The sequence below is a fragment of the Herpailurus yagouaroundi genome, unplaced genomic scaffold, assembly GCF_014898765.1.
Source record: "Herpailurus yagouaroundi ecotype Mexico unplaced genomic scaffold, PumYag 159, whole genome shotgun sequence".
Taxonomy (NCBI): domain Eukaryota; kingdom Metazoa; phylum Chordata; class Mammalia; order Carnivora; family Felidae; genus Herpailurus; species Herpailurus yagouaroundi.
Window position 1 is genome coordinate 62,439,779 of NW_024412400.1, and position 10,382 is coordinate 62,450,160.

Genomic DNA, 10,382 nt, shown 5'->3' on the forward strand with positions numbered 1-10,382 from the left:
ATTTTACCAAGCTGAATTTTCAGACTTTCTTTTTTTTCGCCCCTCTTTTATAATTATCTATATAGAAAAGAGAACAACTGGAGAAAGAAGACCTAATACGTTATGATGTCCATCCACAGGTCAATAGATCATAATTATAATTAGCTAATGCATTACCTGGCCTGACTTTGAATGTAAACTCTGTACCACTGATAAACTTAAAGTAACGGAGAATTATGAAGCTAATATCATGTCTGCTTACTTATTTACTTTCTTCATTTAAGAAAAACCAAACACGTGCATTTCAGTTGGCTTACAAAGATAACAGTCTCCTTACATTTACTTTATTTACACGTCCACACTATTTTGATATGGAAGGAAACCAGATAACACCTTGAGATGCTATTATTGCTTCCAAAGGATGTGTGGTCCTTCATCTCACAGCATTCCCCATAATGGCACATAAAAGAAATACTTTATGTCTCATCCCCATTTTTGGCTCTCTGTGCTCGTGTTAAGTGGGTGTTTTTTTCTTGTCCTATTGACTGGTTTAGAAAGCCTTTATTTCCAACCCCCCTTTTTTGGTGCCATGATTACATTGAATGGTTGATGTTTCTTGTGAATCATTCCACCAATTAGGCTAAAATATTAAAAGACAAGTAACTTGAGAAGGAAACTCGCATTTCTATAGCACTTTGCAGCAGATGTATCCTATTTACTGCTTTATTTTATTGCTTAATGACTGGATCTGAAGTAATTGCACCATTTGACAGATATTTATTTGTAAAATGTGATTCATTCAGTCAGACACTTTTAGAATGATTTTCATGCCAAGTGTTAAAATTGTGTAGGCTCGAGTAGCTCTTTCAAAAGATGCAAACACGCATGTAAATTCCATGCATCAAACACATCTACTTTCGGCCCTTTTTATTACAGAAATATTCCAGTTGACAAAGAGTGCTAGTGAATAGACGGCAGGGACTTCTGGACTTTAATCAACCACAATCACTGGCAGAGTTCAGAATTAATTTCCTAACCATGAATCACCTGCAGACAATGAATCACGTTCTAGAGAATTTTGCCAAGCAAAACAAGCCATCATGCCCTGTACAACTTTTGAGGACAGGGCCATGGAAACTTATTTGACTAGCATAGTTGAAATAATGAAAAGAAAAGAGTACTAGAGAATAGTGGAACAAGCTATCAAATAGCGTCTGGTGACTTTCAGCTTCACAAAGACAGGGGAATCAAGAGTTCAGCATGAAAACATTCTCTGAAATGGTCTACTCATTGGTTGGATTTTCTGCTTAAATTGTAGCTAATGAGAATCAAGGTAAGAATTCTTTGTTAATATTTTTTTTTTTGGTTATGAAACATTCTACACATCATAGCACAAACGCTAGAACATTTCCACCCAGTCTTTAACCAAAGAATTAGAAACTTTTTCTTTAATTTCTGGTTCATACACAGTCTCTCTATGAAAGGAGAGTAACGGGGAATTAAATATACAGATAACTCAGATGAAAAAACACTTTTGAATGAAATAGCCAAGTCACTTATGTACCTAAATTATTGGTGTGATTGCCTCGGTTTTCCATTTTCTCTTCCAGAGAAACAAACATAGAACCTACAATTTTATTTGTTTCTAGGCATTATTAAAAAACTGGGATAAATTGTAGTTGCAAGACATGTCACAAAATATTTAGCATTTTATATAATATCGTCAAAATGGAATTGATTGTTTAAAAGGAAATACTTTTATTGTCAAATTTAAACAAAGTTAATCTCAAGCTATATCAACAAGTAAACAATATACAATAGTAAAAAATAAAATGGCCAACACGAAATATTTGACATGCATGCCATTACAAAGAAATCATGCACGCCATTGCAAAGAAGATAAAGAATAAATAGGAAATTCTTATCTAGAAAGAATAGTAAGTAATAAGAATGTGTGAATATGATAGACAAATATCAAAAACTCAAAGACTGGACAATATCCATGTTCATCAACTGGTTTGAATTTTTTTATTGATTGATTGATAGATTATTAACATCAAATAAATTTGCCTTTATAGATTCATCCAATTTTGGCATATGAGGAAAAAAAAAGAAGCAAGATTCATGTCATATGGCACAGAATGAAATAATTTTCCAGACAGGCAATCAATATTTCATTTTAGACCATGAAAACAGGTAAATCGAACTATAAAGTATCCATTGTCAGCCACTTTAGCCAGGTGAATGGAACACATTAACCATTATTATTATTAAGTGAAGCTAGCTGGAATTTTCATCTTTGACTTGTGTACCATTCTCTGTTTTTCACAGTGTGTTGCTTTCAGACTTTCTAATCATTCCCTCTCACTTACTGATTGCCTTGGCACCTGGGCTTACAATTCTCTTCCTTTCCAAGGGTTCTGTTATCATCCTGAGTGCCTGGAAAGACTGTGTTCAACCCAAAGAAACCCTTAGCTCTCGTATGTTGGCCTCATCTCCAGTAAATTACTTTTTTGTGCAGTGCCCTCAGGCTCCCACCACCAAGTTGTGGTTTTTTAATATATATATATTTTAATGTTCATTTATTTTTGAGAGAGAGACAGAGCATGAGCAGGAGAGGGGCAGAGAGAGAGGGAGACACAGAATCCGAAACAGGCTCCAGGTTCTGAGCTGTCAGCACAAAGCCTGACTGACCCAGGGCTCAAACTCAGGACCTGTCAGATCATAACCTGAGCCAAAGTCGGATGCTTAACCGACCGAGCCACCCAGGTGCCCCTTAATATATATTTTTTAATTTTACTTATTTATTTTGAAAGAGAAAGAGAGGGAGGGAGGGAGAGGGTCAGAAAGAGAGGGAGAGAGAGAGAATCCTAAGCAGGTTCCACACTGTCAGTGTGTGTGTGTGTGTGTGTGTGTGTGTGTGTGTGTGTGTTTTAGGCACCCACCACCAAGTTGTAAACTTGGAACCTTAATTTTTACCTGAAACTACTCCAGCTCTTAAATTGTAAATTTGCACTACATAATTATTTAACCAAGAATTCTTATTTTCTGTCTGTTGTTTAATTATTTCTAATATTTTAGTCTTTAGTCTCGTGGTATAGCCATTAAATAGTTTTGAGAGCACTCTTGGTACCTTATATTGTTCTCAACACTGGATTTCCTTGGGGAAAGCAAGAAGTCAAAAGATGCCTGCTGTCATGAAGCTTACACTCAAAACCCTTAACCCTGCTTCATTCTCTTGATCAGTTCTCCCACATCCCCCTTTCCTACACAGCTTAAGTCCCATGATCTATCATTTCAACTACTCTGTTTTTAATATCCTAACTTATTTTTCCATCATCTACTGGCAGAAGCCCAAGCCTAGGAGACTCCAGCCACCTCCCTTCTCAGCGTATTTACATCAGTGGCTGACCATACATCGGAGGAAATCAGGTAACTGCAGATAAATGTCACAATAAATTCATGGTCTCCACAACAGCAAGGGGGCCCTCACCACTTCTAAGAAATCCCTTTTTCTATGTTTCCTCAGCTCTTTTTCAAGATCCTTTGGTACTTATTTCAAACAAACAAGCAAGTGTAATAATGCTGGCATCCAGGACAAGCAGTTTCAAAGGCACCCTGAAAACAACTCTAAATTCATGTTGTGACTAACAGATCAGGGTGACGATTATCAACACAGGACATCTGAAAGCATCCTTCTTTAACCAGTCAGGCCTCAGGTATTGAGGCAAGTAGAAATGTTCTGGGCCTTGGCTGAGGTGGACCAACCGTATCTCTGCCTTGCTGTTCAACATTTTGTTGGGCCTAACTTTAAAATTCAGCTTACGATCAGCAAGAATAGTGAAAGGAGGAAGCTTCCCAGTTTTAGGCACCGAAAAAAAAATTGCTGCCTGACCAGCCATTGTAGCAAAAGGCGATTAAGGGTGTTCCAAAACTTAGTGGGGCCTTAGACAGTCATTAGACATTTTTTGGCTTTGGTTTTCTGTAAAACGTACATAGTAGACCAGTTTAAGAGGCTTGTTGTGAGAAATGAATGGAAGAATATGTGTAGAGTTTAGGATATTACCTGGTCCCTCTTAAGCCGTGAGATAAATATTAGCTATTAGTTGCTGATCCCATTTCCATCTATAATTGTGGCTCTACCTCTCTTCTTACTACCACACCAAATTTCTGTAAAATCCTGCCAGTGTTTGTAATCTCCATTTCCTCATCTCTCTGCCATCTCTTCATACCCACAATTTCTTTGGACCTGTCCTCATTGAGGTCATCAGTGGCCTCCTTGATACTAAATCCCCAGAATTCTCCCTCCGGGTTTTTACTTTTTTATTGTTGTTGTTTTGTTCTGTTTTTTTGTGTTTTTGTTTTTATGTTTATGTTTGAGAGAGACAGAGCACCAGCGGGGGAGGGGCAGAAGAGGGAGACACAGAATGTGAAGCAGGCTCCAGGCTCTGAGCTGTCAGCACAGAGCCTGACGTGAAGCTCCAAGCTAGGAGATCACGCCCTGAGCTGAAGTCAGATGCGTAACCGACCAAGCCACCCAGGCCCCTACTTTGTTGATCCCTTAGCATCACTTGACACTTGACCGCTCTCTTCCCACTATTTATGAAGAGGCACACCCCTTGATTTCCTCTAATTTTTTCAGTTACATTTATAATCCTCTTTTTCATGATTCTAGTCTGCCTACTTTTTCAATATTGGTGTTCTGCAAGATTCTATCACAGGGGCTTTCTTTCCTCATTCTACATGCTTTTCCCTTGTATATCTAATGTTGTCTCACAAGATTTCCATCTCTGTTCTTTAGGGTGAAGACTAAGCTGTTGCAAAAAAAAAAAAAAAAAAGAGTGATGTAAAGAATGAGGTTTACCTCGCTCTCACCTAAGAGTCAAGGTGTACGTGATCCAGGACGGCAGCAACTTTGCCCTACACAGTCACTTAGAGACCCAGCTTCTCTTATCCTGCTATTCTGAATCTCAGCACCATCTGGCTAGTCATTGTCTGCTGTCTGAAGCTAGGTTTCTACTAAGTTTAGGGTCTTCAGGAAAGAGAAAGGAAACAAGGAAGGTCAGGGGCATGAACCACTCTATAAACAAATGGCATGAAGTTGCATACATTGCATCTATTCACATTTCCCTGGCAAGAATGTGGTCAAATGGGCACACAAGTCCATGGTGACAGCTGGGAAACGTGGACTTTAATTGGGCATAACATCAGGGAAAATGGGGCGTGGAGGGATAGATTTTAATGAACAACTGGAAGTCTCCACCACACTATCTACAAGCCAATAACTAGAAATTCTGTGCTTCAGTGCCTTTCCTTAGCTTCAGATTCAAACATCTAACTGCTTACTGGACAAATCCACTTCAATTTCCTCTTACACTTTAAATGCAGTAAGTTCCAAATAGAATTTTTATCTTCTACGTCTCATAATCCCCAAACTCCATTTCAGTGAAAACCAAAACCATTTCTCCTCTCTTGTTTCCTATCACAGCTGTAGAAATATCATGGTTTTTATCACCTTAGTAATGACTGTGCATTATCCTTCATTCTTTCTCTATCACTCTTGACCTCTGCCCTATATCAAATCTATCCCAGTGGCTTAGTGATGCTCTTTAAATATCTCTCAGGTCCTCAGATCACTGCTCTTCTACTACCTTGAGTATGTCCCCGGGCTTCATTATTACCCCCACTTAAAATTAAAAATATTCTTTATGTTTCTGAATGGATCTGTTTCCTCAGTTTAGACAGCAAGGGATCAGATAAAGATATTAGGTTATCTATTCTGTTTTGTACAGTGGTATGCAAAAGTTTGGAAAGTGGAGATTTATTTAAAATCTTATCGAGTCTCACCCCTGAGTCGAGACACTGTGAGCTCCACTAACAAGAATGTGGATGGTGAGGGAATCTTGTATTCTCCACAATGAAGTCCAACTGGTCTTTCTAAAATATAAATCTAATCTTACTATATATGTTAGTTTTCACTTGCTTCCCATTGACATTAGAATAGGATCCAAATTCTTAGCCTGGCTTAGGAGTCATAGATCTCTAATTTTTACTTCCTCTTGCCATGCCCCATGCTGAACTTTTGACTCTAGACATACATAATCTCTTCTGTTTCTTGCACACACCATCTCTCCCTTATCTTGAGGCTTTGCGTATAACATTCTACTTGGCTGGAACTGTCTTCCTTAACCTCTGGCCCTTTACTTGATTAATTTCTAGTCATCTCTCAGATAGCAGCTTGATTATCATGTCTTCCAGGTAGTCGTAGGAACTTCTCTTGCCGATGGGATTTGATGCCTTCTGCTATTTGCTCCTTTAGGAGCTGGTGTTTACCCTCTATTACCCTTATAAGACTTTGTTATAGTTGTTTTTTGTATTATCTATTTCCCCATTAAAAATGTAAACTCTGTGATGGCAGAGACCATTCTGTTGCATCTGTAGAACTTGGGTCCAGTTAAGAATGTAATAGATGCTCATAAATACTTATTAAATATTCATTTGATGTTTGGATATATGAATAGTTTGGAATGAGAGTAAAAGCACTTTTACAAAAGTATTTAGTGGCAATTCAGAGTTCTTGGCACAATTATAATTAGGATGAATAGATTAATGCTATTCACTAGAGCACATTTTTATTTAGAAAAAAAATTTAATAACACTTTGAGAGTAATGAACTGAAATAAATGATGCCAGGCCAGACATGGAAATGTCTGAATTCTTATTTCCCTTCCTTGTCTGATTCTTCTTGTACACACCACATACATAGGGCTCTTGCTTTCACCCCTCAATATGGTTCCTTGAGGCCTACTTGGTGAGAGTTACAAAGAGGCAGTGACTACAGAGACACTAACCTATCAGATGGTCTGACTTTCCATTATGAGTCAAACCTCCCTCATGAACGCTTATCTCAGGAAACTGTACTCAGCCATTGTGGCAATCAATCGTGAAGTGTGTCACCAGTGATTACTGATAGTAAAATACCAATGCTTCTTAGCTCTTTTTATTTGTATATTAATTAAAGTAGGTTCAATGCCATCTGTATTATAGCATCGTTCTTTCCATTTTCTTAATCATTTTTCATTCTGGTGATTTTTTTTTTTCTTTTTTTAGTAGAAAAGAAATGATATAGTCTACACCAGAGCTGACATTAACAGTTGGATATGCATGTGATAGATCATCTAGTTACCTGGTTTTAAAAATGGAAGGATGGCTTTCTCTTTCAAGTAATTATGGGCACATTTATACAGAGAATGTGGAATCATCAAGTATGAGTTAAACAAGAGCAAGCTAAATTTAACACTATCAAGCTAGATGAGGGCAAAAGGGAGACTGTAGCCTCAGAGAAAGACTCGGGACTGAGCAAAGCAAAGGGTGGTATTGTTAGAAGAGAAGGATGGAGTTGTCCTTCTGAAAGCCCGTGGGTCCTAAGGAGCTGCATTGAACTCCTTCAGTCAGGAAGAAGCAGCAATTCCACCAGTGGATTCCAGCACATGGAAGTCCCAGGTAAGCATCTGTTACCTATAAGAAAAGATCTGAACTTTTTGCAAAGGCATTTAGGGGCTTGACTGCCCACCTATCTGTAACATACTAGTCGTTTAGAATTTTGTTTCTAAAACTGATCAGTTATATTTCAAACATAACATTTAGTTCTCCATTCAACTGCTGCTATGTTGCTATATCCAGCTTGTAATTTCAGGCCTCCAGCCTTAAATTAATTTAGGGCACAATTTATGTCCTAAGAGAAAAAGCGTCATTACAAAATGGAATTTGCACAAAGACAGGAGGTTCCAAAGAGAAACGGTCTCAAGGGCCCCTGCCAGCACAGCAAGTGTATATCTAAGAGAAAGGGGAAAAAGAGGCTGCCCTCCTTCAGGGTACCTCTAGCAACTTCATAGAAGCCTCACAGTCTACCTTGACCTGTTCTAGCACCTGATCCTACCAGACATCCCCTGTGGCTTTGCAGTTGGATGCATCTGGAACACAGTCAGGGAGATCTGGTTACACTGGAGGTTGCAAAAGTGTGTGGCATGATAACTACCCTAGAGATTTGATGAAGAAAATTCTCAGTAGTCATGCAGTAACGCGATCAGGTCATGCAGACCCAAACACAGACACAGGCTCTTTCTTAATTGCATTATTCTTGTCTTTGGTTCATTTGCTATGTTTGTTATTGTTCTTGTTGCTCTTATTTGTTCGTTTTGTTCTTTTGGAAAGTGAATACTTTAAAAAATATGTTGGTGAGTTACGTACACTTGAAGAAAAACTTCAGAGGACCTCGTGTAATGTCTGAAAGAGCTCTAAGTCTCATTGTTTTTAAAATTTTAAACCTCAGACTTGCTGTCAGTGAAGAATCTCTAGTCCATGAATGCAGCAAGCAACTGTTTTTCATGTTCCTTCACCTCTTCCTCAAATTATGTGTGAAACGATAGCATTGTAGAGCTGGCTACTCCCCAGTGAATCCTATGCTGTCCTAAAGATCATTTTCTACCACCCCGAAGGTTTAACTACAACTACATTTAATTGGCACTGGTGGGCAATTCATCAGGGGCGTTGTGGTGTGACTGTTCAGGAAATATCTGCCTGCTGTAATACTGGCAAGCTTATTCCTACAAAATCTCACAAGATCACTTGTCGAAACATTTTGTGCTGCAATGTTGATGATATGCCCAGTTCAATCAATCAATCAACAAATATTTATGTTAAATGCCTGTTCTATCACCACTGCTAAGCTGAAACTCCTGCCCTGTTGACCAGTGTGCCCATGGAAATGGTATTCAGGCAAAGGTCAGGGTGGTCTTTTTCTGACCCCAGAGGACGCATGCTGTTTCTAAGAGTTGTTTCTAACTCTTCCCAAATGGAAAAACCAATTAATTCACCAACAAATAGTTACAGTTACGTGTGCCCACGTTCTTCAGTAGGCTTATATTTCTTCTGGTGTGGTGAAACTCTCAAACCAAGGTCACTCCCTTCTCTCTTTCCTTCCCTCTTTCAATAGCAGTTTGTTACAGTGGCACCTAACATTTCTATAGAATTGTGTAGTTAACAAAGTATTTTTATTCTTAACCTTGCCAACAATACTGAGAGGGTGCCGTTTTTTTCCTCTTTTACAGCTGAAGAAGGAAGAGGTTTGGATTTGTCTAACGTCATGGCCAATAGGGAGCACGGGAGCATTCCCTAACTCCCAAGTGGCTTTCCCCCGGAACCCCATTTCTCTCTGCCACGTATAAGGCACCGTAGTAAGTGAAGGAGTTTAGGAATAGGAGTAGCAATATTAATAAAATAGTTTTTAACCTCAGCAATGTAATATCAAAGGTAACCCAGTGATTTTGTCTCCCTCTACAGCAGAACTAAGAGCCTGTGCATTTCGGAATGCTGGCTTCATACCCAAATAGAGATGACCCTAGTCTTTGGGTCTTCCATAGTTGCCTGGCTTCACACGAATCCCACTTGTGTAACTCTAGCTGGGGACGGATCCAAACTACATTTCTCAGAGCGATGCTTCTCAACAGCTGCTCATCTAGCTGTACCGAAATGCAGTGTCTGTTTCTTCACCTTTCCCCTGCCCCGGCTGTACAATCATTGCAGTGTGGCTGTTGGCCTGGACCTATCATGCCAGTCAAACAGTGCGTGGTAAGGTCATGATCGAACTTCACGTCACTCAACCCGAAGACATTTTTTTCTCCATCTTTGACTTGTCGAGAGGCAGAACAGCATGACGGCAAACAAAGTAGGGAACTTTAAAGTCATACTGCCTTGGTTTGACTGCTAACTCCTCTATTTACTAGTTGTGTAATCTCAAGCAAGGGACTAACCTCTCTGTGCTTCACTTTCTTCATCTATAAAATAGTACACCATAGTACAGGTGTCAAGATTCGAGGAGTTGATATATAAAAAACCGTGAGAAAATGTCTGATGCATATTAAATGCTACAGATGTTAGTTGTTATTATTTATTGCTACCTAAGCTGCTTGACATGTTAACCGTTTTTTTTCTTCTTTAGCCCTAATCTTCCATTGATCTCTGTGGCACCATGTTCTCATGATTTTACTCTATCCTCTCCAATAATTTTTCTTACTCACCTGTGTAGACTCTTTCTTTTTTTATTTTTTACTTAACAAAGAGCTGTTTAATTTCTTCAAGTTTCACTTATTCTGTCCATCCTTTTTATTAGTTTTCTATCCTCAGAAATCTCATCAAAATCCACACGTTAGAATACCAAGTTTATTCAAATGTATATGCATGACAGATTCTCCCCTAAATTCTCAATTGACATACCTACCTACCTTCCTGCCATCTCTAGTTATATATCTCATGTACAACTTAAACTTGGTGTTTCTACCCAAATTGGTCACATTCTGGCATTCTGGTATTAATAAATATAGGGGCGCCTGGGTGGCGCAGTC

General features: G+C 38.8%; 1 long non-coding RNA gene across 3 annotated transcripts in view; it reads left to right on the forward strand.

The window, feature by feature from the left end:
- The first annotated feature begins 1,134 nt into the window (after positions 1-1,134).
- Positions 1,135-10,382, forward strand: part of LOC121033965 (uncharacterized) — a 21,650-nt gene continuing 12,402 nt past the window's right edge. Inside the window, exons 1-4 of one of the 3 annotated variants that reach the window (XR_005792229.1) lie at positions 1,135-1,312; positions 2,058-2,175; positions 3,330-3,411; positions 9,090-9,320. This is a non-coding gene — a long non-coding RNA (uncharacterized LOC121033965). Of the gene's footprint in view, positions 1,313-2,057; positions 2,176-3,329; positions 3,412-3,508; positions 4,372-9,089; positions 9,321-10,382 lie in introns of those variants that run through there. The other 2 variants (XR_005792228.1, XR_005792227.1) reach the window with 2 other exon arrangements.